Source organism: Bos indicus x Bos taurus, chromosome 27 (assembly GCF_003369695.1).
Source record: "Bos indicus x Bos taurus breed Angus x Brahman F1 hybrid chromosome 27, Bos_hybrid_MaternalHap_v2.0, whole genome shotgun sequence".
Lineage (NCBI taxonomy): Eukaryota > Metazoa > Chordata > Mammalia > Artiodactyla > Bovidae > Bos > Bos indicus x Bos taurus.
The window spans coordinates 44,019,402-44,025,549 of NC_040102.1; the positions used below are offsets into that span (position 1 = coordinate 44,019,402).

The following is a 6,148-nucleotide window of genomic DNA, read 5'->3' on the forward strand; positions in this document are numbered from 1 at the left end:
AACACAGAAGAGCACAAAGAAAACAAGCACAGTTTTTCTAGAATCTAGAAAACCCATTTAACCTAAACATCTTGGGCATTTTCACTTTATACATATATATATAATTTTATTTACTTATCTATTTCTTGGCTGTTATGGGTCCTTGTTGCTCTGCAGGCTTTTCTCTAGTTTCAGGGAGCAGGGCTATTCCCTGGTTGCGGGGTTCAGGCTTCTCTCGTTGTGGAGCAGGGCTCTAGCGAGCCTGGGCTTCGGTAACTGCAGCTCCCACGCTTTAGAGCACCGGCTCAAAAGTTGAGGCACAGGTTGAGTTGCTCTGCGGCGTGTGTGATCTCCAAGGAGCAGAAAGTGAAAGTGAAAGCAAAGTCGCTCAGTCGTGTCCGACTCTTTGCGACCCCACGGATTGTAACTGCCGAGCTCCTCCGTCCATGGGATTCTCCAGGCAAGAGCACTGGGAGGGCTGCCATTGCCTTCCCCATCTAGGAGCAGGAATTGAACCCACGTTTCCGTTTCCTGCATTGGCAGGTGAACCTTTTTCCACTGAGACACCAGGGAAGCCCTCGCGGCATTTCCTTTTGGATCTCTTTCTCTTTCTTTGCCTCTCTCGTATCTCTTCATAATCAAATTCTATGCACGCTAAGCTGTTTCAGTAATGCTTGACTTTTTGTGATCCCACAGACTGTCACCCGCCAGGCTCCTCTGTCCATGGGATTCTCCAGGCAAGAATACTGGAGTGGGTTGCCATGCCCTCCTCGAGGGGATCTTCCCCACTCAGGGATCAAATCTGTGTCTCTTACATCTCCTGCTTCGGCAGAGATGTAAGCATCACCTGGGAAGCCCCATCAGATTCTATACCTTCCTTGTTTTTCACTCAACATTACATTATGAAACTTTATATACCATACTAAGCATTCTTGGAAATCATGATAGCAGGAGGTGGGGGTCGTTCTATCTTGAAGGATAGAAGCCACTCAGTTAATTATCTCTCACCTTTGAAAAATATTAAAGATTAAATTCCCCAAGATTAAATCAACCTTGATGCAAAGATTGTCATCCAAGAAGTTAGTTAGGGAACACTCTGCACATTCGAATTAGTGTGGGAAGGACTCAAGGCAGAACTGGGCAGAGGAAGAAGCTGGTCCATGATGCAATCATAGCAAAGACCCCAGCTGACCCCACAGAGTACTGGGAAGTCGGGATTGTGCCTGCATAATTATCCCAAGGTTAGCCAAAGGGGCCAGCCTTTATACCCAATTTCATCAGACACAGGCTGCCCACAAAACTGGTGTGATTGTGGTGAGGCAGCCCTCTTCAGTTTTGGGCAATTAGATAACATCTGTTACAGTCAACCTCAGGAAGCTCATGTTTTATGTCCAGATGGCTAATGCATGTTGATTGGATGGTTTGCTGTAGACCAAACTCAGTCTATTAGCCAATACATTTCTGTGTTTAAGTTCTGAAAGTCACTCTTTCGGGATTATGTTGGTCTCATCTTCCTGGAGTGAGTTTGTAAGACAAAGATTAGGAGAATGAATGGTGGTTTCTGCCACTGAAGCTGGTGTCCCCAAGTTTATATTCACTGTTTCCCCCCTCTGCAAACCATCCCAGTCTTCTCCCCTCTCCAGTCCTCTCTGCTGCTCTGACTCAGAACCCCCCTTCCTAGCGCACCTAGATCTCTCGTCACTGTGCCCGTCTCAGACCTACACTGTTGCTCTTGACCACTTCCTATTAAAACCGGGCAAGGGAGTGCCCAGAGTTGCCTAAGGAGATTGTCTGGGTGCTGAACACACGCAGCCCTGGCCCCACTGTGCAAGAGCAGCCCTTACTTCCTCTGGTTACTTCCTACTAGTCCCTTTGCACCTAAGGAGTCTGAAATAAAAAGTGGCAGCCATATGCTAAAGTTCCATGATGCTCTCTCTGTGTCCCTTGGTAGAAGAAGAACCACTTGGGAACTAGGATTTGAGCCTGGATTTGTGGGGATGGGAAGGCACAGATTTCTGAGGAGCGTTACTCAAAGCGATGGTTAGAGAAGCAGCCCCTGTTTTCACCCTTTGGTTTATGGACCCTGCATTCTAACTTTGGGGAGCAAAGCATGATATAGTACACAGGAATTTAGAGTTTATTCTGAATACAATATCATCCTGATGAGGTATAGTCTTTAAAATGTTGCCTCAAGCCTACCTTCTGTATGAGGTTAGAGAAGGATGCATTCTGGGGGAAAAGTAAAGAAGCAAGATAGCACAGGAGGAAGTGATTGGTTCCAATATCACCACAGCAAAGTCTTAACAAAGACGGCAGAGGAGCCCAGAGGGAAACTCTAAAGCTGAGAGTCTTTCAGTGTTGATTCAAAGAGCAGCGAAGAGGTTGGACCTTCACACCTGCACATCGACAGCCAGTAGATGTAGCTGCCTCAGAAGAGGTCCTGGGCAAGGGCTCTCTGCGGGTGAGGACAGTTGTTGGAGGCAGCCGACATCTGAGGGCTGGAGGCCTGCAGCAGTCTAAGCAACTGTCCTCGTCCTACGCAGATCGTCTGGATGACAGCACAGTGTCCACAGCCTGCAACCACGCCATGTCCCACCTGAACAGATATTCTGTTAAATGCTCACAGATAGATAGCCTAGTGCTATGAACTTTCTGTGGCTTTTCTTCACTAGATTTCCATTTTTCACTTAAAGAAAACCTCTATTACCCCTTTATAAATGAAATCTTGCTTTCAAAAGACGTTCTTATTTTTAGAGTCTTTCCTTCAATTAAGTGTTTTCTTTTAATTTAAATTTATTTATTTGAATTGGAGGCTAATTACAATATTGTATTGGTTTTGTGTTCTATCCATTTCTGTTTGGAAGGGCTATGCATTTTTGATTGGTTCCAACTCTCAAAGAAAACACATTCCTGAGTATGTAAGAAATGAATTCTGTTTCCAAAATACTGCTTCTAGTACCTGTGTGTGGTTTGAGACTGTTACCCTGGCCCTTGATTTACCAGTTGCTGACCAAAGCATGTGGTTGGTTATCAGCCCCTACTCACATGAGCCTGTCTGTTGTTTCATCTTGATGTCAGACATCTGTAGACTTGTTGATTCTGTACTTTTAATGTTGGTTCTTACCATATTCAATTCTGACCTTGTATTAGCCAGGGTTCCCCAGAGAAATGGAACAGCAGGATATATGTTTATGTGCCCTAAAAAGTGATGGGAAGACAACATCCAGTTTCTTCTTTGAGGGTAAGTCTCATCTTTTCTGCTCTCTCTGCTTTTTCAGATACTTCAGTGGCTGCCATAGAGCTAAATACTATAATCCCCAGATGAGATTCCTCATTTCACGTCAGTCTTTATGTGCTTTTTATCCTAAAAAAAAAAAAAAAGACATGTACATAAACTCACTTTTTGGAAATAACTCATGAAACTACAATGTGTCTAAGTTATATATAAACTGAAATGCAACTGAAATAAGTTTAAAAATGAGTATAAGACAGCATCATCAATAAAAAATATATACATAGAAAGGATATAGATAGACATAAAAATAAAAATTAAGTTGAATAAGAATAGATTTATATATCTATACACACACACACACATATATATATATATATATAAATTATATCTTCCCTGGTGGCTCAGAGGTTAAAGCGTCTGCCTCCAATGCGGGAGACCCAGGTTCGATCCCTGGGTTGGGAAGATCCCCTGGGGAAGGAAATGGTAACCCACTCCAGTATTATTGCCTGGAGAATCCCATGGATGTAGAAGCCTGGTAGGCTACAGTCCACGAGGTCACAAAGAGTCAGACACGACTGAGTGACTTCACTTGAATAAGAATGGAGATATATATATATATATATATATATATATATATATATATATATTATAAGGAACTGACCAACATGATTATGGGGGCTAAGAAACCCCAAGTCTCATCTGCAGTCTGTAAGGTGGAGACCCAGGAAATTTGATGATATAGTTCTAGTCTGGGTGTTAGTCTGAAGGCAGGGAAGATCAATGTCCCAGCTCGAAACAGTTGGAGAGAAGTTCCCTCTTATCCAGCGTTTTTGATCTAGTCTTCAGCTGACTGGATAGGCCATCCACATTATAGAGAGGGCAATCTGCTTTGCTTAGTCTAATAATTCAAATGTTAGTCTTATCCAAATTGCCCTCACAGATATATCCAGAAGACGTTTAACCAAATGTCTGGGCACTCCATGGATCAGTCAACAGACAGATAACATTAACTATCACAGACCTGTGTCTTTCAGGTTTTTCTCTGATTAATGTTGTTATCCTAAATTTTAAATGACCTGAAGAAAAGAACTTTATCATGGTGGATTTATTGCTTTACTCAGACAAAGTAATCTCTCCCCCTATTTTCAGAATATTTTTAGACTCAATCAAAAACTAAAGCATAAACTGTTCGATCAATACAAAAAGCAACTCTTTTGATTTTTTAATAGTCTATGGATTATTAAATCACCTTTTGTATGATGGACATATTTATTATTATATATTATATTAATTATAAATGTAATCTCTTTGATTTCTAAATTCCAGAAAGATCACATATAAGAAATATATGTATATTATAGTTACATATTCTATATAATACATAATATATATTTTTGCAGTCAAGGCCTGCATATGTGACCATTTACTCAGTCTCTCACTGGGTTATCGGGGAACCACAAGCTGAGCACATTTCAACCTGAAGGAATGTTGCTCTTCATACAGGTTTTCTCTAAAACCGACCTTAGTGTTTTTATCACTTAGTTCTAATTTCATTCTGAATTAGTAGATCCCAGGATCTATGGAGCTATTTTGATCTGCATATTCAATAATTTTCTTCTAATGTGTTCTGTTTTACTTAGTTCTGACCTTCAGGAATTTAACTTTCCTTGGTCTTCTATATCTATAATTTAAATTATAATAACTTTTACATTTTAGTTCATTAACATTTTGTTTTGAAATATTTCCCTTGATCTGCCCAACAAATCACTGATTTTATTTTATTTTAGTTTATTTTTTTGACTTGTCTTTCTTTCTTTTTTTTTTTTTTTTACTTTACAATATTGTATTGGTTTTGCCATACATCCACATGAATCCACCATGGGTGTACACATGTTCCCCATCCTGAATCCCCCCCCTCCCCCTCCCTCCCCGTACCATCCTTCTGGGTCATCCCAGCGCACCAGCCTGAGCGACCAAACAACAACAGTTTCAACTTGCAGCTCGGTCATGTTTAGATTTTTTCCACATTTTTTATATCCTGTTATCTTGAAATATCTTCTTTGACTATTTCCATCTTTTTCTTGAGCCATTTTTCTAGAAAGATTACATTTTCAGATTTTTTTTTTGAGAAATGAATAGATATTTATTCATATGTATGAATATGAATGAGGAGACACCTCATTTCCCTGACTAAGTCTTCGTGAGGGGTACAGTTTTTATTTCTATCTTGCATATGTTCCTTTCCCCCCTTTCCCTGCACCTTTTTCTTCCACATTTCTGCAACCAAAAAGTCTGCGTGACTTAACATTCCATGTAATTCACAATGTAAGATAGAATTTCACCTAATAAGCGTTTTACCCATTTCCTTCATTTTAATTTTTTTTCATTTCTTGTCCATATTGAAATAAACTTCTTAAAAAATTACTCTGAGAGTCTGAGATACGGAAGGACAAAAATCTCTATCAGCAATGAATATCAATTATCCTCAGTTATTTTAATGATTAATCTATCTCTTTTGCAGAAGCAGCCTTGAAGCTGAAACATGTAATGGACGATTTTCCTTCAAATCATAACTCCACAATAGTCACATTACTGCAATCACGATTATAGCAAGAGAGCTCACTGTGCCGGTGAGGCCATGATTCCCCACAGTCTGACGGTGCCCGCAAAACGTGAGCTCATATCTCTTTGGAGCATATAATGTACTGTGAGCCAGTGAGGCCATGATTCCCCATAGTCTGACGGTGCCCGCAAAATGTGAGCTCATATCTCTTTGGAGCATATAATGTACTGTGAGCCAGTGAGGCCATGATTCCCCATAGTCTGACGGTGCCCGCAAAACGTGAGCTCATATCTCTTTGGAGCATATAATGTACTGTGAGCCAGTGAGGCCATGATTCCCCATAGTCTGACGGTGCCCGCAAAACGTGAGCT

The 6,148-nt window shown here is 40.8% G+C and overlaps 1 non-coding gene across 1 annotated transcript; it reads left to right on the forward strand.

Moving 5' to 3' along the window:
- Positions 1–3,604: 3,604 nt before the first annotated feature.
- TRNAW-CCA lies at positions 3,605–3,676 on the forward strand. Its single transcript has one exon. It is a non-coding gene; the product is annotated as a tRNA-Trp (tRNA).
- Positions 3,677–6,148: the final 2,472 nt, after the last annotated feature.